Source organism: Cibotium barometz, chromosome 37 (assembly GCF_041138505.1).
Source record: "Cibotium barometz isolate CiBa-2024 chromosome 37, ASM4113850v1, whole genome shotgun sequence".
Classification (NCBI taxonomy): Eukaryota; Viridiplantae; Streptophyta; class Polypodiopsida; order Cyatheales; family Cibotiaceae; genus Cibotium; species Cibotium barometz.
In genome coordinates this window covers 42,625,020-42,649,699 of record NC_141082.1, presented here as the reverse complement: position 1 = coordinate 42,649,699, position 24,680 = coordinate 42,625,020, and positions in this window count along the sequence as shown.

Here is a 24,680-nt window from a genome sequence, read left to right as displayed (position 1 = left end):
GAAGACTTGATGATTCAGAATTTGAGTCATCGGATTGGAAATCCGACCCACTGGGTGTGCGAGGTGTTGGCCGGGGCCGGACAGTCGCCCAAATGGAGCGCCGCCCACCACAGAATCAGATCTAACGCACTTTAGCACTAGTTAGTAGGTCATTACATCTATAAACCAGCCATGCTCAGAGCACGATGGTATCTCTGTACTGCCCTATGACTGCGAGTAAGCAATATAACATTAGGAATTTTTTGGACCCAAAGAGGGCCTCTTGGATTAACTTTTGATTAGAAATGGACCAATAGGAAGAGGGCTAGGTGCACCATTTTGACTTCTTTGATCCTAGGGGGCCTAGGCTTTGGTTTGCTAATGGGGCCTAATTACTACTCTTGTCCCTCTACCTCCTGGGCCCAAACTTAGAGGTCCTCCCACCTAGAATCACGCAGATTAAAAACCCTAAAAATTAAAAAAATTTAATTTTTTCCCAAAAGTGGGTTTTCCCTCCCTCAAACTTCCCCCCAACATACTCTAGTTTTGGAAAGCTCATTTTGAACCTCTTTCTTCCTCTTCTAAGCTCTCCATTGCTGCAAAAACTCCATACCTCTCAAGCTCTCCCTCCTTCTCAAGCTCCCTCAGTCTCAAGCTCCCTCTCCCGCTTTCTTCCTTTTCTAAGCTCTCCATTGCTGGCAGAAACTCCATCCCTCTCAAGCTCTCCCTCCTTCTCAAGCTCCCTCTCAATCTCCCTCTCTCTCTCTCAAGCTCCCTCCCTCTCCATTGCTGTGCAGAAACTCTATCCATCTTTAGTCTACTCTAGGTTCAGGAAGCCTATTCTCAAACTCTAACCCTCTTTTAAGCTTTCTAGTGCTGCACTGAAAACCCTGAACTTTCTCTCCTCTCCACTCCTCTGTTGTAAAACAAGCTTTTCTTTTCCCTGCTTCTCTTTTCTTACCCACCATGGCCTCTTCCAGTAATGTGAGAAGACCTAGGGAGAAGGTGGAAGAGTTTGTGTTGCATAACACAAGAGATGAGAATGGAGTTTGGGCTCCAACAAGATTCAGGGTTGGGGCTTGGGTCTACATGCAGCCAAGCTCTAAGGGACCACATCGAGTGCGTCAATTGGGGAATATGCTACATCATTGGAAGGGGCAGCTACAAGGCTTCAAGCATACTAAGAAGGAAGGACTGGTTTCTATAGCGCAACATGTGTATACCCTTGGAGACCTGTACATTCAAGGCCAACGACCAAGGTTTCCTTCAAATTGTCAGTGTAATATAAACACATCTTTAACAACATGCTAATATTAGATTTTTTGTTTCAAATTTTCTTATGATTTTCTATTTTCTTATGTCTCTATCTGTAGATATTTCCCCCTCTAATTACGGTGAGGAACAACCACTCCAAAGCCTCATTGGAGTTTTTTATGCTATGCATCTATTGGAGTTTTCTATGCATGCATCTATTGGAGAGGCAATGTTTGTATCTCAAAGCCCAAGTGATATTGTATAGAATAATATCTTTTTCTTTTCTCACTCATATTTTGTAGATAAAAAACCAGGTTTATTTGGCAAGCTAGAAGAGATCCCCAACCCCCCTCTTAATCATCCCGAATGGCCCAAACCTGATGTTTGGGCCATCTTATGCTTAAAGTTTAAGATGGTAAGTGATATCAAGACATCACTCAAGTTTTCAAAGGCATCTAGGTCAGTAGTGCTAAATTGGTTTTGTCCTTTACATGTTTTTGTGCACATGTTCAATTCCATGCCAATGCACCAAACAAAAACAATGTATATTTGTAAGGAGGTACGGTTTGACCTCATTCAAGGATTACTAGGAGAGGGTTGGGAGGTTAATGAGGGGTCACATCAAGGTGATGTGTATAAGTGCAATGTAGTAGGTTCTATAGTGTCTTTTAGGTTCTTTAAGGCACGCTCTATTTTGTACATGCGTCTGCAATACGAAAGATGGATGCAAAAGCATAGGACACATGGATCCCACTTCAAGCCTCAGAAGAAGAAATTGTGCCTACTATAGAGATAGCTGTGATGATGCAGAATGGATGGATTGAGCGAGTGGAAGCAAGCAAGCATTGGAGCCTAGCAGACCTATGTCAACACTTTAGCATCATGTGGAAGAGTCAAGTTTCAAGTTGATGAGAAGAAAGGTATATCTGATTCCACTACATGTCTATAATTAACCCTTACACTTTCTGGTTATTGTGCCACTTTCTATATTTTTACAGATTGGGAAGCGTAAGGAGGGGACAACCATGGTCTCAGAATCATGGCAAATGGGGGACCTTGAATTTTCAGCAGAGCAAGGTGCATAGCCCTACCAACACATAGTAGGCATGTGGAAGAGCTTGAAGATGAATTGGGTATATGGCAAAATAGCCTCTGTTCTGATGCACGTGAGGGGCAAGAGTTTCAGGATCGAGGTGAAGGCAATGATGAGCTTTCAAGTTAACAAGGAGATGGAGATCAACATGAAGTAAATGTCACAAGAGAGGCAAAAAATGAAGACATTATAACAATTTTAGATTAGATGATATGCTTGTAATTTTGTAGCAGGCTCTTTTTTAACCAATCTTTATTTAATTGAAATCTTAATATTTTTGTAAACTATGATTTTTTTGTCTAGTGGTCTAGTGTGAAAAGGCCAAAGTTTAAATTTTAACTATAAATAGCCAAAGGTGCCTTCTTTCTCATTTTCACGCGATAGAAACCAAGCACGAGCTCACACTATCTCTTTCCATTCACATGGCTACCCACTTTGACAACTTCTGTGAGTTCCTCTCCACCACCCCATGGGCAGGCAAGAGCGAGCTCTTTGCCATGTTTGCTCGTGAAGTCGACTTTGAAAATTTGCTTACCCTTGCGTCCCAACATTATGAGACGCAGATTGCATACATGGAGCAATAATTGGCTCCCCACTCCATCTCCTTTCCCCATTGCCCCAATGATCGATGGGTGCCTGTTGAGATGCTTAAGTACATTCAACAATATGCCCACCTCTACATCCCTAGTGCCTTGAACGCTTCATCGACATCTGCATCCCCGCCAGGAGCTTACTGTACCTTCAATAAGTAGGAGGTGAAGAGGTTGGGGAAGGGCAATTTAGGAACTAGGTTCCTCTCGTGGCTCGCCATTATTGCGTTCCTCATCAGCGAGACGATGAGGAGGTAGAGATGCTTGCATTGCAGTTGGCATGGTATTTGAGGGATGACAAGGAAGTGAAGGCAGTAGGAACCAGTGCTAGTGTAGAAGAGCAGCTTGCATCAGATCACTTTACAGAGTGCACAATCTGTAGCTAAACAGCCCACTGTAGTAGAAGATGCGAGGCCATCTTCCCCACACGAGGAGAGCAAGGTGCTGCCAGAGCTTGAGATCAATCTCTTGAGCACCATTGTGGTGGAAGGTGAAGAATACTTATTTCTTCATGACCTTGAAAAGGTAGCTGGCTTGAGAATGGATGAATGCTTGGGCATTATATGCACGCGATGTGAGGTGGACCTTGATACGTTCAACCTCGGTCCTCACCTAGATTGTGTCATATTATCCCTTGGAGAATCTATCGCAAAGACGGTTGCTTTGGTCAAGGAAACTTTGGTTGAGACCATGGAGGAAGCCCTAGTTCCAGAGGAGGAATTCACAACCTTACAAGACAAGCTAGAGGCTGAAAAGGATACCCTTGCTCTGCTGAGTGATGGAGGAGACCAAAGCACCTAAAAAGGATGAGGCTAAGTCCTCAATTGACCTCTCCGCCCCCACCAGCACTTTGGCAAAAGAAGACATTGAGCAAGAGGTAATAATCGACCTTTTACAACTTAGAAACATTTGTAATTATGTGTAGGAAAATATTTTGATTTTTCCTTTGATTGCTGAGGGTGGTTGAAATTGACGCATTTGTTGGGAGAGGCGGCGGCAACAGAGACCAGGCCAAGGTCCATGGACATGATGCTGCGTTGGCACACTATCTTTGTCGGCTTTCTATGGATGGCATCACCATTATCCACAGGGACTACACCCCTTAATCCGCCTTCACTCTCTTCTTTTTGAAAGCCCTCTCTAAGGTGCTATGTGTAGCCTCTATGGCACAGAGCACCAAATGTATAGTTCTGATTAAAAAATCCCTTGCCTTCGATGTTTTTGGTTCTAGATTTAGGGGTAAGCTTCTTGCTGGTATAGGTATAGCCAAAAGCATAGGCACAGAGGATCCTCAAGAAATAGCCCAATCACTCCTTGAGCACACTTTGCCCAATAACAAGAGAAGGAAGCTCAATATTGTAAGAAAGCTTTTGTAAAGATGATGTATCACTTCTTATTTATGAATACAATACAATTTTTGCAACTTATTTTCATCAAGTATATCATTGTTTTTTCTAGTGTGTGTACAATCAATTTTTTTATAAATGCATGAGAAATGACCCTGGGGACCTGGGGGAGCAGTGCCAGAACAGTGTGAATTTTGAGCCTGCATCGCTGTGCTATAAAGCCTAAATTCGCACTGTTTTGGCACAGCTTTCCCAGTCCTTCAGGAGCAATTCTGATGCATTCGTCGATGACAAATAATGTATTTTTACATATGATTAAAGGTGTTTTTATCTTGTAAATTACTATTTTTCATAATCAATGTACTCAACTTCATTATAAATGCATCAGAAATAATCCTGAGTGGTTGGGGGAGCAGTGCCAGAATAGTGCAAATTTTGAGCCTGCACCACCCGCTCTGTAGAGCCTAAATTCGCACTATTCTGGCATAGCTTCCCCAGTTCTCCAGGAGCAATTATGATGCATTGGATGACAAACAATGTATTTTTACACATAATTAAAGGTGTTTTTCTTGTAAACTAGTGTTTCTCACAATTAGCGTACTCAACTTCATTATAAATGCATCAATGTACTCAACTTCATTATAAATGCATCAGAAATGATCCTGAGTGGCTAGGGGAGAAGTGCCAGAACAGTGTGAATTTTTAGCCTACATCGCCATTTTGCAGAGGCCAAATTCGCACTGTTATGGCACAGCTTCCTCCGTCCTCCAGGAGCATTTTTGATGCCTTGGGTGACAAATTGGCACATGATAGACACTTCATGTTAAATAAACATGATGATACCGAGACATTATAAGAGAAACTTAAAATTTAAATTATTAGAAGGTTACAAATGAAGAGTCTTCCTCTAATAAAACTTGATTTCTTGTAGAGCCCTATGCCCTTGGTGCATCCTTCTCCTTGGAGCTCTATGTGTTGTGTTAGTGTATTCGCGAGGTTGGGACTTCCTTGGCTTGAAGAGCTTGACCTTTCTACGCTTGCACGCACTTGCAGGAAGGCTATGATGACCCCTATTTTTGCCTTGCCACATCAGTCATACCCCCCTAGTTTCACTTTTTAAAGGGAATATTCTCATACTCTCTCTCTTACTTTTTGACTTTTCTCATACTTTCTCTTACTTTTTGAATTTTTTTTATCTTCACTCTCTACAAATTGAATCTTTCTTGTCAGTTTTAAATCTCCTTCCTCATTAACTTCCACCATATCTTCCTTCCACATCAGCAAAACACTCTCGTATTTAGGTGGATCCCAAAAAGTGAAAATTTTTCATCTTTCATTTTTTTACATTTTGAGGTGGAAAAAACACCACCTAACCAATACGTATGATGAAAATACTTTTTTCCCTCCAAAAAGCTTGTAATTCAAGGGTCACGTCAAAAGCCTGTCAGGAGCCAGTACATCCATAACTAACTGTCAGGTCCCCACAACCCCATAAACATAACTAACTGTCAGGAACCACTACATCCATGAGATCCCGAAATTGTGGAGATCCCAAAAATTATTATTTTTTAATTTTTCTCATAAATGTAATTTATTGATAAAAAAATCCATGTTTATATACTTGTATATCAAAAATATCATTTTCTACTTAGAAAAACGGATTTGTGTTAAATCTCCAACAACAAATATCCAACAGCAAAGTTTTAACAGTCTCTCTCTCTCTCTCTCTCTCTCTGCTTTAGCTTCTTCCTCTGCTTAGCTATGGAGTCTTTGCAAGCTGTGTGTGTAGCCCCTTGTGAAGCTAGAAAATGGAAGGTTGATTTACACATTCATATTCCTGAAGAGTATGACAGCTCTAAAAAAACCCATCCTACTGATGCACAATCTGTCCAAGCTCGTAGGATAGCTAAAGAGAAAAATGTAGATCTTTAGGTTGATGGGTGTCTCTATCCAATTGACCCTCCATTAAGGACAAACCTTCCTTTTTGCGATTTATCATGTTTTATGCAATTTGTTGGTGAAGGAGAGCTTGGCTTATTAGGATACTGCAGAAGATTGACTACAAGTGGAGCTTGGCAAACCCATAAACTCCAATCTCAATTGCAAGCATCACAATTCATCCTTTTACAATGTCAAGAAGAACTTAAAACATCATTAGATAAAATGAAAGAGATCCTCGCACAGAATGTGGAGAAGGATGCAAAGATTCAAAGGCTAGAGGAACTTATCAAACGACTCAAAGCAACGCTAAATGGTGCTCGTGAACGTAAAAAGTACATTGGTTGGTATAGAATCTCTTACGTTTAAAGGTGGAGCACGAAAGAAAAGGATTTGTACAACAAAGTAAGTAACATAAACTTTCATTATGCACTCAGTGATTTAAATAAAATAGTCATGATTTGTGTTCTACTAGGAATTTTCTGCTACAAGAGAGGTGTGGTTCTAATGAAGAGGGATGGAAGGATTTGGTCAAAGCCATTCTGAATACCAAGGATATTCTCTCAATTATTACTGACCCTCATCATCCTAAAATACGCCAAGCTGTCAGCAATGTGGTGAGCGAGATTACCACCTCCATCGATTCTTCATTAATTCAACATGCTTGTGATGCGGCTGGAATCAGCATGAAAGGGTACCAAGCAATTCGTCAGGTTGTAAAAGATGCATTTCTAAGACAAGGAATCATTGGCACTTTATTTCCTACACTCAAGGTGATTCACAATGTCAAGCGTATCAATAATGATGATGTGCAGCGAGCTATAGGACAGTTTTATCACGTTGAGGGCACACTAACATTAGACAGAGGGTCGAGCAGAAAGAAAATCAAGACAAGTACAGAATTTCACTATGATGTTTACAATAATATCTTTGTTCATATTGAGAGACTACAACAAGCTATGGTGAAGTTCTATGGTCTTCTCACCAGAAGGTGAGAACTTGCAATTGCTACTATTCATGTTTTTCAGTAGAAAATGAAGACGATTATTTTGTTTTAAATATTGTAAATTATCGTTTATTTGCAGTTTTGGGGAGCATACTTTCATTTGTGCTCAAGCTAGATGAGTGCCAAATTGTGAAAGGTCGGAAGCTGGAACGTATGAGCATTACGCTCCTGAATGAGGCCATGATATGTGCATGGAAAAAGACTATGAAAACAGGTTTTAGTGTGCAATCTAAGAAAGAGGTCTAGTGGCTTGGTGCATTCGAGGTACCGAAGGAGACACATGAGGTATTGACATGGATGTTTGAAAGGACTCCTTGGATAACAGATGTAATCAAAAAGCAAATTGATGGTCAACTTTTAGATGTAGAAAACATAGGAAAGTTCAAGGTGGATTGGCATCTTGGGGGAGATTTGAAGACAATTAAATGCATGATGCTCAAGGCTAAGAAAACAAGTTTAGTTAGGTTTTTTTTTGCCCTAAAAAAACTATTAATAGTTCCTTCTCTCACTTCATTTTCATTTTTTTTAGAGAGCTTGAGCTCAAGATCTACGTAGGCACTCACGTAAGGACACCATCACATCACCGCGTTAGCACAATAAGCATAGTCGTACATGGATATGGCACGCACTAAGAACACCACACGTGTTACCATGCCTTCACAAAACACAATGCAAGGCACCCAACGACCACATACTGGCGATACCACGAAAGAGAGTGACCCCTTGGATTCTAGGACACGTCCAATGGGATCACCAGAGTCCAACCCTCCTCCCACAGCAACACCAACGCACACACATGCAGGCCCTTCTAGTGGGAGCAAGCGCGTGAAAAAGACCCCACAATGCAGCCACCCCAGAGATCAAGACAGAGAGGCCGATGATGAGCACTTCAACTAGGTTGGTGAAAACATTCCTACATTAAGCAGCACCACAGATGGCAAGACCCTACTACCAAGATAGGGTCCCTTACCTACCCGCTGAGAGGAACTTGATACACATGTACCACAACAGCAGAGCAGGAGGAGGATTCAGACTATGAGAGAGACCAAGGGCTAATCCCTTAAAATTAGGAATCTTTAGGAGGCTCTTTTTGGGTCCAAAAATTTCCTAATGAAAGGATGTAATTAGAACTCTGTAAAGGTTGTTGTAAGGCTGCTGTTTCTGTATGATCTCTTTTTTGAATAGAGGAAGATCATTTTTTGTATCATCTGTGTACATTCGTCGAGTTTGTCTGTCTTTTTATTTAATCATCTTGTCTATTATCATAATCGGTGAAGTTGCCTATTAAGTCTTCGGTATTTCATGCAACGATCGAGATCATCTGCACAAGTCAATCAGTCTTAGTAGTTGGTTCCATTGCTCAGTCGCTTGAAGTAGCCGATAGGTTGTGTCTGTGTCGTTTCATGCCGGATTCATATCTGATTGGTGTATGTTGCGCGCACATAACCAGAGTCACTCAGTAGGTTGCTCTCGAGACAGCGATCAGTCCCTGACAACAATCTCGATAGTCAACATTGGCATCATCTCCTTGCCTTGCCATGATAGCAGCAACCTTTCTAGCCGTGGCACCAAGTATTATCTAGAGGTTCTGATAAATTATCTAGAGGTTCTAATAAATTATCATCTTTAAATCTGCATGTGGATTTCTTCTCAATATTTCCCTAGTACCTCGCAATGCATGGGCATATAGATTACATGCATGCATCATCCTCTACAACAATGCCAAAACACCAGGATCCAAACCAAGCATGCCATCCAAACGGTTTTGCAGTTCATGGTCTATGTCATACACATATAGCTGTGCAAAATGTGGCTACTCTTCTTGTCCTCTCCATTAGGCAATAAAGTTCCAATATGATGATGTACATTGTCATGAACTCGAAAGTTATATATACCTCTATTGCCTAAAAATATTTCATCAATATGAGCACCCAATGATAGAAGAGCTAGGGCACTATTGTAAGCTCATATGTTCTTTCTGAATAATTTACTTCTAGAATCATTTCCATGTAATAGAATTCTTAGAAACTCGGGTGGTTTCTCTAATGGTAACAATGACACATGCCCCACTTTACAACAGTGGCTTCCCACAACCTGATGTAGAGTTGTTTTTGTCTTATGTTTCCATAATTGAGCGTGGAAAAAACTATAAAAGTATTTAAGAGATCCCATGGAGTGAAGAGTAGGAGTACAAAACACTAATGGGTACATAGCCGGGTGTCCTGTATCCTCTCTTAATGGAAATTGACAAAGAATAGAGAGGTACCCCCCTCTACTTATCACCGCACCCCTGCCACTTAAAATCCGTTCTCTTGCAACTGAATGGCAAGAAGCCCTGGTTACATCTAATTGAACCCTTCTACTTCTAATTGGAGCATCTATAAGGTTCCTTTCTTTAGAAGTATCTTGGTGCACATTGCATTCTTTGGTTAGCACATTCTTGTGTTCGATATTTCTCCCTTGACCAATCGATGTGTTACACCCTTGCTTCTATATTTCTAATTGGTTGTTTTTTATTGTTCTTTGTCTAGCAATATTATGTTGTGCTTTGCACGTTATATTCAACTGTCTTATCTATTCAACACAAATGTAAAATAATGCTTGAGTCTAATAGTCTATTTTTGCTTTGTCCAACCATCTTCTGTTTATAAGCATAACTAAGTCCGAAAGTATTTGAGATCATCAAATATCTCTCTCTCTCTCTCTCTCTCTCTCTCTCTCTCTCTCTCTCTCTCTCTCTTCATTAATTGATTTTTATAAAACATAGAAGCTTAATTTATTATATTCTTGTCTCAAGCCGTGAAGGTTATACCAAACTCTTGTGTATCAAACTAAGAAATTATATCATACTACTTTACATAATAATGTGCCAAGTACAAAGAGCCAAAATCGAGAAGTCTTTATATCATATCATGTGTGAGGCACATGTTTCCATAATTGAGCATGGAAAAAAACTACAAAAGTGATTAAGAGATCCCAACAAGGAGTGAAGGGTAGGAGTACAAAACACTACTGGGTACATAGCCAAGTGTCCTATATCCTCCCTTAATGGAAATTAATGAATAATAGAGAGGCACAAAAAGCCAAAATAGAGGTATTTATAGCATATCACATGCGAGGCGTTGTAGCATAATCCAACTTGTTACTCATTTTGGTCATTATAGCATTTAACTTGCTTAAACTGACTTTAAGAGTTGACACCTCAGTGCACAATAGGGTAACTTGCTCGTTTAAGGCGTTAACTTGCAGCCTACACTCTTTGTTACACATGATCGAGTCTTCATCACTTCCCTACATAAGATACTGCATGTACCCATATATGTCCCTTAGATTATGTTCTGAGTAGTGCTGGCAATGAGAGTTTTGGAGGACATTTCCATGTCCTCTCTCAATGTCTTTCTACTATCCCTTATATCATGTTCTATTTGAGTAGTGCTGGTAATGAGAGTTTTGGAGTACATTTCCATGTCCTCTCTGAACGTCTTCATACCATCCCTTATATCATTTTCTATCTGAGTAGTTCTCGTAATGCGAGTTTTGGAGGACATTTCCATGTCCTCTCTCAATGTCCTTGTACCATTCAAACTCACATCCATGGGAAACATGCAATGCATTAGTGAGGCAACTCACTTACCTCTATCTCATTTGCTTAAATTGGGAACTCCTCGTGGTAGCTACGTCAATGGAAGCATGCCAAAGTAGCTCAACAAAGCTACCACCACCACACCTCAAGTGTAGCCACTGCTCTCTCACTCCCTCCCTTACACACACACACACTCACACAAGCATTGAAGGCAATATGCAAGGTTTGAGAGACGAATAGAGCACTTGAGAGCATATAAGAATGAGGATTTAGAGTTATAATTTGACCTTTATACTTGGCTCGTAGTGTTCACACTTGGTCGACAAATGTTAAAAATGAGGTCCTAGTGCTAAGTGCATCCAAGATTGTCTACAGTAGTGCAAACACCTTATCCTAGCTATTAACTCTAACCTTATTATCCCATGGCGTGCCTTTCATATACAAGTAGCGATCACACATGTAAAATAATCCATTACAACAAAAATATGAATCAATAGAAATATGAATTCTCTAGTACCTAGGCCAATGAATGTCAAAATATGTGCCGGGTGGGCTAATTGCAGTGTCATAGAAGTCTTCGACAACACTTAACATGCCCCCCTTCCTAATGTAGATTCCATCTTTGGAAGATGTCATTGGAAAAGACTTGAGGTCATAGGATGAAAGCAATGTAAGGCTTGGGATGATCTGCATTGCAACAATAATAACAAGTAACATGTTCTTGGAGAAACAAGCAAAAGTGAACAAGGAAATAGCTGAACAAGCAATTATGAAATCAGGGATAAGACTGGTTAAGCTTCCCAAAGATGCTATGAAGATGAAGATTAATGTGGATCTAACTTAGGAATAGGTACAAGTCGATGATTCCTGAACTGAGTTTAAAAAATATGCCTATGATTATGTCCACAGTCTCAAACACAATTGTCAATGATGCACATACAAACCATCTAATGCTATATGTTAGCTCTGGAAGTAAAACTGCATGTGATTAGATGATTACTTACATAACAAAAGTGTGTTTTTTTTTCTTCTTCTTTTATGAAATGAAGAGTGATAAAATACCACCTCGTGGGTGGAGACCAAAGCAATGGCCCAGCGAATCCCGCTAAGGATATCAAGAATCGCTAAGAGCCTCCAACAATGATGGTTTTTTGGTGAAGTAAATGCATAAGGTTCCACCCTATGAGAAATCAAGGCATTGGTCTTATGGTACCATTGCTAGTTTTCCAAAGACCTACTAGGATTCCACATGATGGTGATGGTTATCTTCTTGGTCATGTTTTATGGATGTGTCTACAACATCCCCACCCCTCCAAACTTGACTACCTAAAAAGATTTTGAGGGCACAACATAGCTCAGGACGGGGGGAGTCAAGCCATACTTCAACATCAAAAATCCATAGACCTCCTTGCCCCAAGAGACTTCTTCACCCATCAAAGCATCAACTCATGCTATTGAACTCCAACTCTTCAGTGCAACACCCCCTCAAGAGGAAATAGACATGCCAATACATTGTGAAGAGTACCTAAGCAAAATTTCCTCTTATGAAAGAACATTGCCACCTCTTCAGTTAGATGTAAGAACTTCTTAAGCACTCACATGTGTAACATCACCTAGGCCCTCAACATAGCATTTGGAAAGGATGGTTTCATCAAGCTTACTCCAAAGTGAGTAAAGGAAAAACTTGAGGTGGTGGCCCAAGGAGATAGTCTCATCTTCCTTAAAACCCTCTAAGACACCACACTCCCAGACATTTCACCATGTTCACATCGAAAGGGAGCACTTCTCAAGCACTCACATGTGTACCATCACCTAGGCCTTCTCAACATAGCATTTGGAAAGGATGGTTTCATCAAGCTTACACCATATTCCAAGACATTTCACCATGTTCACATCGAGAGGGAGATTGTTGGAAAATTTAATACCATAAAAACTGGTATTGACCCAACATGTATAGCATTAATACTTTGTACACAGCTTAAACATTATTTCTTTCTTTCATAATCATAAAAATACCCAAAAAAAAGTAAGAGAAGAGAGCACTAATCAATGACAAGCAAGCATGTAATTCATAGTCTTGGCCAATCAACATGTGCAGAGCTTTTCTTAAGGATTTTTACAAGTTTATCATGATGCAACAACAAAGTCTTCTACAACAGCAGAAACCTACACAAAAATCTTCATTCTTGACAAGTAGCTACACATTCTTTCACCAAGATCAAGAGTGAAAGGATAAGCAATGAATTCACGAGCTTCAAATTAAATAGGTGTATTCAAAACTGGCTCTTCATACATCTCTCTTCTGCAATTATATTCTTTAATTATTCCCTTGGAGAGCATATTTGCATTGCACGACTGGTTTACCTTTCTCTTAGTAGCTTCCGAGATGAATATTAATGCTAAGATCTTTTCTTTTAAATCATCCTAGTTTTACGATTCTATATCTAAAGATAAAGTATGCCTTTGTCTACTCTCAGTGAAGCAATTGCAATTGGTGGTGGAGTTGTCACAGTCTCTATTCAGATAGATCTCATCTTCTAAGTGTGATTTGGACATTGGGGCACATTGGTCATGGTCATTGATGAAGAAACCCTGATGTACTTAGGGTTATAACTTTGGTGCAAGAAGGGGTGCTACATTTAAAGAGATAGATACACCCATATTAGTTGAATTTAGGGGGGGTTAAAAAAGAGTTACCATGTAGCATTGGCATGCAATAATTGAAAATATTTGATTAGACTGCATCATGTCGGTGAGAACTTGAGGCAAATCTTTCATGATTGTTTTGAGAGGGGTGTCGTCATGATACTGATGGATGCTCAGGTAGTGGATTGGTGGTTCTATTCCCTTAATGAAGGGATTCGGTGTGGCATCAGCGCCGCATGGTAGGGTCGCAGGCGATAGCGGTTGAGACTGGCTTCTGAAAACGTTCACCGTTGAGTGTGTCGAGAAGGAAAGTGCCGTCATAGAACTTTTTGACGATCCATAATGGTCCTGTCCACTGGAGCTTTAGTTTTTTGGGATGTGGACCCATGTGAGAATGAAATAGCAAGACTGGATCTTCTTCTTTGAACATCTAGAATTTGGGTGACAGTCGACCCATTTCTTCCTTCTTTTCTGAATAACTGTGGTGACGTAGAAACTCTTGAGGCGAACTCCATCCAATGCAAGGAGCTGTTGTTCCAGGCGATGTTAAAGGGACTCTTCTGGGCTTAATGTTTTTGCAATAGAAACTTAGAGACTTGGCACTAGGAATTCCATTGGTATGACTGCTTTAGTGCCATATACTAATTTGAAGGGGGTCATTCCGATGGAGATCTTATAGGCTATGCGGAATGACCATAAAGTTGAATAAAGCTTTTGATCTCAGCCATTGTGATTTTGATTGACCAACTTTGTGAGGATCTTCTTGAGGATTTTGTTAGTTGATTTAGCTTGATTGTTGGCTTACGGATAGTATACTATGGAACGTTTATGAATGATGAGATGTTAGGTGACCAGTTCTTTGATGACATCATTGACAAAGTGCCCATTTGGTGCTGTAGTTTGTTGCTACTAAGATATACTTGTGAAGACCGGTGAAATGGGTTGGGGGCTTAAATGGGCCAACGAAGTCAAGGCCCCATTTCTAGAATGGTTCTAGGGAAAGGATTGGATTATGTGGCATCTTACCTATGTCCTGTTGGCTGGTTGAGACGTTGGCATACATCACATTGCTTAGCTCGTTTGTAGGAATCACCAATTATTATCGGCCACCAGAGTCATGCTTGGAGGATTTTCCTCTTGGTGATTTCTCTAACAAAGTGTCCTCCATTGATTCCTTGGTGAGATTCTCTGAGGGTAGCTTCCTGCTCATGTGGTGGGATACACCTCCGAAGGATTTGGTCAATCCCTTTCTTATAAACCTAGTCGGCTATGACCTGAAAGTACCGGCTCTGCGGGGATAGCAATCTGCTTTCGTTGATCTCTGGAAAGGTTATCCTCCATTAGACTTGTGACAACAAATGTTTACATTTCATCATACGATGTTTGGGGGATGGGAGTGATTGTGTGAGTTGTGAATAGTTTAGCATCCGGTAGGTCATTTTCCACTCCAGTTGGGGCCTCAAGTCGGGATAAATAATTTGCCACTATATGATTGGCACTTGGGGTGTGCACTATTGTGAACTCAAATTCTTGGAATATTAGTATCCATTTAGCTAGCTTTCCTGCTAGACTCTGCTTATCTACCAAATACAGCAAGGCGGAGTGATCTACATGAAAGGTAAATTTGTTACCCAATAGGTAGTGTCGGAACTTGGTTACTGAGTAGATCATGCCAAGGGCTTCTTTATGTGTGGTTGAGTAGTTTTGCTTAGCTCTAGAGAGCCTTTGACTGGCATAATACACAGGCCGGAACCATTTCTTCTCGACCACTTGCATTAGCACACTGCCAATTGCGACATCAGAGGCATCTACAAAGACATGAAAGGGTAGGTCCCAGTTTGGAGGTTGGACCACTGGTGCTTCTGACAGCATGAGCTTAAGATGCGAGAATGCGATGTAGCATTTCTTCGTCCAATTGAAATTTGCCTACCTTAACTACTTGTCAGAGGTTTTTTGATCCTGTACCATTCTTTGATTGAAAGGGGTTGCTACATGGGCAAGGTATTTGAGCATTCTACTGTGCCATCTGACTTGTCCCAAAAATCTTCTAAGCTCTTTCTCATTTGTTGGAGGTGGGGCTTTCCGGATTACCTCAACGCTGGTGGCTCGGTCAACTGCTATCCCTTCTTTGGAAATGATGTGGCCTAGTAGCATTCCGCTTTGGACAACAAAGGCACATTTGACTGGGTTTAGACTTAATATGGAGAGTCTGCATTTGGCCAAGCACAAATGTAGATGCATCAAATGTTGAGATGTTTTATCAAAAACACTAAAGTCATCAATGAATACTCGCATGAAAGAGGTCAGGAAATTGGCAAAAATTTCATGAACCATGCGTTGAAATGTGGCAGGTGCATTCTTGAGGCCAAAGGTCATGACGTTTGATGCAAAAGCCCCCCATTCTGTGATGAAAGTTGTTTTGTGTTGGTCTTCCAAGTCCATTTGTACTTGATTATATCCACTAAACCCATCTAGAAATGAATACATTTCATGGCTTGCTACAACATCAAGCATGGAATATGTGAATGGCAGGGGAAAAGGATTTGAGATGGTTGCTGCATTTAGCTTCCGGTAATCTATTCAGACCCTCAATTTTTGATTTTTCTTGGGCACTATTACGATTGGGGACAACCATGTTGTTTGATCTATTGGATATATGAATCCAACTTGTAGCAGTTTATCTATATCTTCCTTCACCCTTTTGGCATAATTCGGGTTCATCGGATATCTTTGTTATCGGATAGGGATGACATCTTCTTTTAGATTGACCCAGTGTTGGTAAAGAGGGGATCAATCCCTTTCATCTCGGTGTAGCTCCAAGCAAAGGTCCATCTTTGAAAGAAGTGAGCAACACCCGAACTTCTTCTCCGAACTTAGTGTCTAACTTTGCACTGACCTGGACCATTTTGGGGTCATTATCTGTTTTGAGGTTCATTTCCATGAGTTCATCCTCTTTGACTCTATTGGAGTGCTTGAGATCCTTGCCGAAAGCTTTTTCTGTTGCAATGAGTTTCTGTAAGCTTGGAGTAGTGCCTTCCTCAGCCATAGCCTAATAAAAATCTTCTTCTGTTTTCGGACTATGTTCCTCTGTCCCTGGGGCGGAGTGATCCTTAAGAACCTCATCCTTGTGGGTACTTCTTAGTTGATATCTGTCCATTCTCTAGACCACCAACCTCAAATAGGCTACTTAAATGAGCATTTTGTTTGAGATACTCCTCCTCCTTGTCGAGGTCTAGAGCCAATTGAGCATGTTGACTCCTTCAGCTACTTCGGGTCAGGCTGGTCTTGATTTTCTTCTTACCATGCCGGATAGGAATCATATCTGCGTCCCAATCTTGCTTGATCTATTCTTGATGGAGCTAGGGTGGTCTGTCGACTAAAGCACCTTTGATATCTTCCATCTGGAGCACTACAACTGCTATCTGAAAGCTGTATCCGGATACCTCCATTGTGAGTTCCCAATTAATCCGAGTGGCTATACTTGCCATTGATCTGCCATTTTGACAGTGAATGGTGCCGGCTCCTAACTACTCACCCGAGCATGGTGCATGTTGCATCTGATAGGATATTGACTTTGAAACCACCATCCATCAGAACTTCTGCTATCTCCACTTCGGCCAACTTGACCTGGATCATTGGGATGGCTTCATCATAAATGGGGGCTTTCCTTGGTGGGATATCTTCCCTTTCAACGTTTAGGGTTTCCAATGGCTGCAAGGGTGGTGTTTCCTCTTCTTGAGGTTTCATGTGACCAATCAGCTGTTCCCTGAAACTAGGCACCAGTGTAAGTAACTGTTCCACTGACATGTGTATTGGCTGCCCCGTTTTAAATCTTCCCATAGATCATACGGCTGGTGTGCTGCTTCTGTGAGCTTTCTTCTATGCTTCCACACATTCTTCTGGCCCTGGTGTCTCCGCACCTTGCATTGGTGGCCGATGTGTTTTTTCTAGCGAGGCCACTTCGCCTTGTTTTCCTTCCGGGCTCATCTCCAGAAAACCGAGTTGTGGTTCTGGGTGACAAATAGGCTTCTGCTTTTCTGGGTGCTTTTTTTGCAGTGCATCTTTGGCCTGCTACTCTCCCACCCAAGTAGATACTTCTGTGCGGACTTTGTGTTGTTCCTGCCAGGTGACTCCTTTCTGCTTGTCCTTCTTAGCCGGGGTGGGTACTTGAATCGCTTCTGGACTCTTGGGTTGCATGGATCTGGTCACTGCCATGGCTGATGATTCAGCTGCCTGTTTGGTTAGCTGGGGTACTTCTTGCTCATCTAAAGCTTGGATTTCCACCGCGTTCATTGCAGGTTGATTGCACACAGAGGCCTAGGCTCCGTCTAGTTCTACTTTATGCTTTTTCCATAATTCACACTTCGACTTCCGGTGGCCTTGACCATGGTAGTAAAAACATACGAGGATACGTCTCGGGGAACCAACTGCATCCCGAGGAGGAAAGTTTTCGCGTGGGCAGACCTGGGGTCTGCGGAAATGGTCGAGCATGGTCGTGGGTTGGGTGGCTTGGACTATTGCCACCCCTATTTGGATTACTGACTGTAGAGGGGATCTCCTACCGTTGTAGCGATAGGCGTTTGTTGTATGGATGGCTATCCTATAGATGGCGCACCAGAGTTCATTCAGGAGGCCACATTCATTGGCTCCATGTCCATAATTGCGACACTTCACACACCAGATGTGTGACTGGACGGAAGGAGTGGGCTTCGTACCTTCACTGGCCAACTGAGCCTTGGCTGTAGCCAGTTCCTGGGCTATTTTCCTTGCCTTCTTGCTCTTAGACCTAGTTTTGTACCTTCCTCCTCCTCTGATTCCTCATTGGCTGTGGAATCATCGAAATCATCCTCCTCGTCTGAAGTTCCGAAAGAGGACTTCTTGGACTTCCTTTTACTCTTGGATTTTTCCTTGCTTTTGCCCGAGGCTACCAACACCCTCTTTGCTCTAAGACAAGTCTACAAGCTCTTCCATGGTAATTGTAGCTAGGTGAGCACTAGCAAACGGAGCATTTGAGTTGCTTGTTGAGGCCCTTCATGAAGTAAAAGTTGATAATTTCCTCTATTGGCCAATTAGCTGCATCTAGCCTTTGGATAAGTTTCTGGAATTTTGTAGCATAATCTTCCACTGTCATTCTCTTCTGGTTCATTCTTCACAGCTTATCCACCATATGCACATATGTTTTGTCTTCTTTGAAGCCTTGAGGGAATGCATCTCGGATGGCATCATAAGTGGGAAAATGGGAATACTCATACTAAGCAACCCAGAGAGCAACACTCTTTTGGAGTGTGGGAACAAAGGCAATTTTTTTGAGTTGCTGATCAGCTGGACTAGATACATTCACATGCCAAGCAGTGTCAAACATCAGTATGTCAGCATCATCTGCATCATCTAAGGATTTTTTGAAAAATTTGGGATACTTGACGTTGACAGCTGCTCAGGGCAACATATTGTGGTAGCGGAGGGGGCGACCCCGGGGGGGGGTGGTCGTGCGGGGGTATGAACAGTGTTGGTGAGGTTAGGGAAGTAGGGGTGAGTGATTCTTCTTCTGAGTGGGATGGGGGTTGGTCTTCAAGGTTGCCGAATAAGAACTGCCTAACTTTGTTGCGCTCCAAATAGTGCCTTTCACATGCTGACTTGAGGGATGGGTTTGAAAACAAGGGGAAGACACTCAAACAAGACGACAATCAGGTAGCAAGTGAAAAGGCAACAATAAAAAGGTGCAAAAAGCATCGTTGTCGTCAAAGTGTTAGCGGGGGAATATGACTGTGTATTCCCACTGCAACCTACTGAGATTCACTATTTATGCACACAGCATACACCAGACAATTACAGATCTAACGCAATAACGCAATAAACACAGCACATAGATTACTGAACACTACTGGGATGTCTGCTTGATAAAAACAGTGAACGAAACACCCTATGTTAATAGATAACTATAACATATGCAACATAACTAAAATATACAGAAACGTAACAAGAAGACGAATGTACATGAGAGAGAGATAGCAAAAAAAGGGGGATGATCCTACTTATATCAATCCAAAACAAAAATGATATAGTCGACAACCAGCCTTTGCAAGGCTGCGGATTCATCCTTTGATAGTGCCTTCTTGAACCAGTACTGTGATGATAAGATGCGTCGGTCGAGTGTTTAAGGAAGCGTCATTTCCTGCAATAAAGTAACGGGCCCTGATAGTTGGCGGTGCTGACATGCGGTTGTTTGGTTGCTGCTCTGCAGCGCTGGTTGATGCTGGCCCACGGCTCAGGCTAGCCTATGGCTAATAGAGTCCAAAGAGCCAATAGAACTAGCATTTCGGTCATCCTTGTGGTGGGTCCATGTTGGAGTTCTCAGTTGAGCTAGAAAACTCATTCTCCTTGGCAGCCATAGCCACATAGGTAGTGAGTATCTTGTTGCCATCCCCCTCATGTGGAGGCATTTTTGGAGTTTGTTTTTTTGGAAAGCTTGGTGGTGGCATGATAGAGGTAGCACATGATGGGTTTGCCACTTGGTGTTCTTCTTGCACAAAGGTGTGATGTTCTTTTGTGGTAGAAGACTTAATTAGCATCGAGGTGTTTTGAGTAGAGGTCACAATGTTTGGTACCTTTTGTATATCCACAAGTGTTTGATCAATGCACTCAAGAACCTCTTGGAGTTGTGGCCCATTCTCGTAGCTTGGAAGACCATTGAGGTAATATCATGCCAAAAAAGACGATGAGATTGCATGTTGAGTAGGTCCATTAGCATATTGGTTTTGATGTTGTATTCTCACTCTACTCCCTTGAGGGTTTCATCAATCCATTTGTCTAAAGGTTTTGTGGAATCTCCAATGAGTTTGTCAGTTGGGGATGGCTCTATTTACATAGATTTTAAGTTTGAACAAGATGGCATGAAAGTTTCTATGCCTTTAGTAGATGTGGGTGCTATTGTGTCTAATAGAGAGCTTGAAATACAAGGAGAGCTAGGGTTAGCCTGACTTAAAGAGAGGGTTTCCTCTTGGTCCACGAGAGGATCATTGGATACTTGAGGTACACTTGACTGTAGGGAGCCTCCTATTGGTATATTGTGCCCTTAGAGTTGTTGTTAATATTGCACTGTTGAATAAATGCACTCTATGACCTCTTGGAGGTGTTCCACTCCCGTTGTAGTGCCCATGATTGCATACAAAATCTCCTGCCAATAGATGTAGTAACATTGATGCGTTACAAGATCTGTAAGTACCCAATATTGTATTTCCAAATCAAGTGTTTTAAGTACCCTAGAAGCCCATGTGGTCATATAGCTTGTAAAAAAACTCACTGGCATGTTAGCTTGGGTAGGCCCAGTTTGAGTTTCTCTGGGAAAAATGTGTGCTAGTGTGGTGAAGTTTGTTTGATCCTTTGATTGAGCTCTTAATTTTGATAATTTCTGAGCATTAACCCTAGGCTTCTCTTCCTTAGCTATAACAATTTCCCATATTTCAGGCATCAATTCTTGTGCCAATACACTTGCTAGGTAGGAAAAGTGGAGAATACGAAGGCAGCTCAGGACTCAGGAGTCAGGGATGTGATCAATATAGGCTTGGATTAGACCAAAACATGACTAATGAATCATGAAACGACGAAGATGGTAGAGGAGCACAAGGGGGAACAAGGGAGAGCAAGCTTGGGGTTATTAAGAACCCCAATAACTAAGAGAGACAAAGTTGAAGAAAAGAAAAACTAGTTGTTCTCTCTTCTTCTAGGGGAAAGGAAAGTTGCTGCCTCTTATGCAAATGCTACATGCGTGTATTATTCGAAGGCAAGAAAAAGTTATAGGGCCCAGGGCCACAGGCTCCTACCTCGGGTCATTTAATGAAGCTTCTCTCTCTCTCTCTCTCTCTCTCTTTGTTTTGGTTTTTTTTTTCTTCTTTCTTTCTTTTTCCTTTGGTTTTTTTTCTTTTGTTTGTTTTTGGTTGTTTTTTTTTTTGGGGGGTTGTTTTTTTGTTCTCGCGTTTTTTTAATGTGCGTAACTGGCACCGAAATTACAGGCTTTCTATTCAACCCCCTAAATTTCAGCCCAACAGGTTTGTTGTTGAATAACTTTAATTAGCACCACCAAGAGTGTCCAGTTGGTGGCAAACTGAACTCAGCATAAGGGATTTAAGAAAAACCAGGGCTGCACAGTAACCTTTCCACAACACTGATAGGCGGGAATACGTCCTATAGCCAACCTGCATCAAGTGGTCTTGTTAGTTGTAATGATGGTGGAGCTTCAGGCATGAAAAATACAACCTTCTTGCTTTTTGGAAAGAGCATGAGGGGCAACGCTGACTGTGGCAAGGGGTGGGGCGTGGGTTGTGGTGGAGGAGGCGACAACAGAGGAGCAGGGTTTGGTGATGCTGTAGGGCCAACTGGCAGCCAAACGATAGCAATGCGCAGGCTTGGAGTAATTGGGGTTTAGTTGGCGGGTGGCAGCAGGCGTTTTATTGCGCAGACCTAACAATGACAGAGGCGTAGAAGATGACGGGGTCTAGTTGGCGTGGAGCAAGAGGTGGCAGGCGTGAGATGGCAGGCATGGAACGCCCTTCCAACCTTACACTGAGATCTTCGACCTGCAGAGGTTCAGAGAGTGCGAGTTCATCCATGGGAGACGGGTAATGCTTGCCACGTTCAGGGCGCTTGCTGTGGAAGCATTCCAAGAGCATTACAGCAAACAACAGGAAAGATGCAGCAAAGCAAAGCAAAGCACAACAAACGGGCGCAACATAGAGAGGGAGAGAAAGTTGCTGTCATATACTATGCAAAAGAATTGTTAGAAGGTAGAGAGAGCAACCACGCCATCGCGAGGATACTGTAGAGAAAATATCCGCCGTTACCAGTCGTGGAAGAGTCATAGTAGCGATAAGGTTGAAGAAGATGTAATTAAAAGTAAATAAATAAATAAAAGTCTAAGGTTAATAACCTTAGCCTCGTAAGAGGTTGTTCACACGAGTTCATACAAGAGTTTGTTCACATGGGCATGTCCAAAATTGTCATGGGATTCATCATGAACATGGGCACCATGAAACAAGGATTTTAACTCGTCATCATCATAAATTCTCGCATGGGTTACATTAAATCCTTTCGCAACATTTGCAGTAGTGTATACTTCATTAAAGTCATCATCATCAACATGTTCTTCAAACAACCTTAGCATCTACAAACTCTTAACAGAAATTATCATGTTGTAAGCGTCCAAATGAGCATGCTAATGCATGTGCATGTGAAAAAGTAGCATACAGCCCGTGTAAAAACTCCGCAACCACATGAGTAAGCGAGCATATATGTGCAAACCATGAATGGAAAAGTGTATCTAGTCCGCATCAAAAGACGTGTCAAAGGCCAAGAGCCAAGAGCATTCAAAACGAAAAGAATGAGCTACCAACCACTACCCTAACCAAAATCATATATTGTAAAGGCCACCAAATGAGTAGGCCAAAAATCATTTGTTATGTGTATCCTGGGGGGGTGCACCACTAAAGAAACCCTTTATATCATGTGCGTTCAAGGGGTATTTAAAAAAACCCATACTTATGATTTTTTTTATATCACGTGCGTTTAAAGAAACCCTTTATATCACGTGCATTTAAGGGGTATTTAAAAAACCCCTTACCTGTGAATTTTTCAACAATAAAATGACCCCTTTTTCTTTATGGACTTACGAGTTTTTTTTTCAAAATCGATAAAAAATCCTTTTTATAAATGTATTTCTATAAATTTACTTTAAAATTTTGAATTAAAAAACCCCTTCATTTGAACTTACATGGTATAATTACATATTTTTAGGTGAACCCCCGAGTGTGTATCTACCTGACCACCTGAGAGTAGCCATTTGAGCACCCAGGGGAGATAATGATTGTTGTAAACCTACTTTTAGAAGAGACCTCTAGACCCCAAAGATAGGCTAAGTCTCTATCAAGGGGAGGACCTCACTCTTAGAGATGACCTCTAGGCCTCAAAGATAGGTCATCACCATCAAAGGGAGGTGAAAATATATTGTAAAAACTTGCATCCGACCACCTTGAGTAGCCCAAAGATTTGGCACTAAGGGGGGGATGTTGAGAAATGTGGTGCCAACAAAGAGCACAAAGAAGAGGTAGGGAGTGAGAAAGAGTAGCCAAGAAAGTGCAAAACATAGCACGAGGCCACGTGAACAAAGGGATTTATCCCATATTGATGTACAAGCCCAAGGATGTATCTCCTCATATAAAAGGGAACCATTTTATGAAATGAAATCATATCACTTGCACAAATCTTAAGCCTTTATATGAGTAAAAGTTTCAATCTTGTAACCTAATTGTACTTGAGTTCATTTTAGCACTACTCACTCATGATGAGTTTACTTAGGTATCACCCACTTTAGATTAATCATGTTAATTGTGTTGTCATTACAGTAGGATTAGTATCTCATTCGATAGTTAATTATCATTAGGAGAGCTCGATCCCTGATTCCAACAATAGTGGTGGTAAGGCTACTAGCTAGCCCCTTAAGGCCAACCCCAAGGCTAGCCCTAGCCAGCACCTTAAGCAGGCCAACCCCTAGCTAGAACCTCAAGTAAGACACCCACACTTATTCACACAAAGAGATATGAGTGCCATATAAACCATGACATAGCTCATTGTTGGTAACAAGGAGACCCATGACAGGTGCTTCTCCTACCAAGGCAACCATTGGCCTCTCCAGCCCCAGGAGTCACTCTTTAATAGGCACAAGCTCCAATGCTTACCTATGAAAACCCTTTATTGAGAGGTATGTATAGACCGCCTTAGTTTTCATGTCCATCTTTGCTACGTGACCACCCTAACCAATTTCTTCAAGAACTGCACATATCCATAGAGATAGAAAAATAAGGAAAATAGAGCTATGACTTTTATGACCAACAAGACCCATATGCGCCATTAGTATGATGGGTATTTTAAATAGGTTTCATCCATAGAATATGCCTCTTTATTCCAAGCCATGGTGAGCGAGAGGCCTTAACAATATGGTACTAAGTAACTGAATGCAATGCAAAGGCCCACACCATATCACAGAGTGTCCTCACAAAACCCTGCACCAATCCAAGAGCTTCAAATCTCGTGCCAAACCCTAATATAACTCCTTACAGAGGCATATGCTATAAGTGGAGATTTGACCATGCTTGTAAACAAGGCTTATGCCAACAGAGTGACAACAAATTCCCCTATGGGAGAAGTATTTGCTACCACTTTGATGAGCCTTAACTTGTTGAGAATACAAGCATGT